Raw genomic sequence first — 791 nt, 5'->3', positions numbered from 1 at the left:
CAAGCTGGGGGGGAGCCCTGCTGGCCCCGCAGCCCCCCAGGCTCCTGCTGCACCCCAGGGGCAGCCCAGCCCCAGCAGTGACCCTCCAGTGGCAAGGCACAGCAGTGTCTGTCTGTCTGTCCGTCCACAGGGCAGAGGGACTGGTGCAGGGGGGACAAGTTCCCGAATTGCTGCGCTGGGGAAATCTGTCGTCCCGTGCCCGGGGCTGGCAGGAGGAGCGCAGCACAGAGCCGGCCGGCCTCAATAAATGCCTTCCCGGTAATGACCGAGGGGTCCCCGCTCCCAAATTTCAGTCAGGGCCGAGCCCACCCTGCCCCTGTCTGGCAGCCCGGGAGTGGGAGGCTGCAGCGTCCGCTCCCCTGGCATTTTCCCAGCCCTAAACTTTGGCAGCGGTGGGGAGACAGCCAGCCCTCGCCCCGGCACAGCCAGTGCCAGGCAGCCTTCCCGGGCAGCTCTGAGCTGTGGGGGCAGGATCTGTCCCCGGGACCCGCTTCCCCATGGAGGAATGGGGGGCGAGAAGGAGCCACGGTAACGGAAGAAGCAGAGGGGTGTGCCGAAGATCCCGAAACCCACCTCCGTGAAGATAAAAAGCGCCGCTTAGCTTGCCTGAATTTGCGCGCCCTTGGTGGAGCAGGAGACTCCCCGGCCGCCCCGCGCTGTTTTGCCTGCCACAGGAGGACAAAGCAGCAGCTGGAACTGAGCGCCCGAGGCAGGAGCGGTGCCGCAGGGAGCCCCGAGGGCGCTGGGTCCCCCCTAAAGAAGCCCAGACCGGCCGCAGGCTGAGGGGGGCT

Source organism: Egretta garzetta, unplaced genomic scaffold (genome assembly GCF_000687185.1).
Source record: "Egretta garzetta isolate BGI_Z169 unplaced genomic scaffold, ASM68718v1 scaffold520, whole genome shotgun sequence".
Taxonomy (NCBI): domain Eukaryota; kingdom Metazoa; phylum Chordata; class Aves; order Pelecaniformes; family Ardeidae; genus Egretta; species Egretta garzetta.
The sequence above is the reverse complement of the archived record's forward strand: the minus strand, read 5'-3'. Positions refer to the sequence as shown.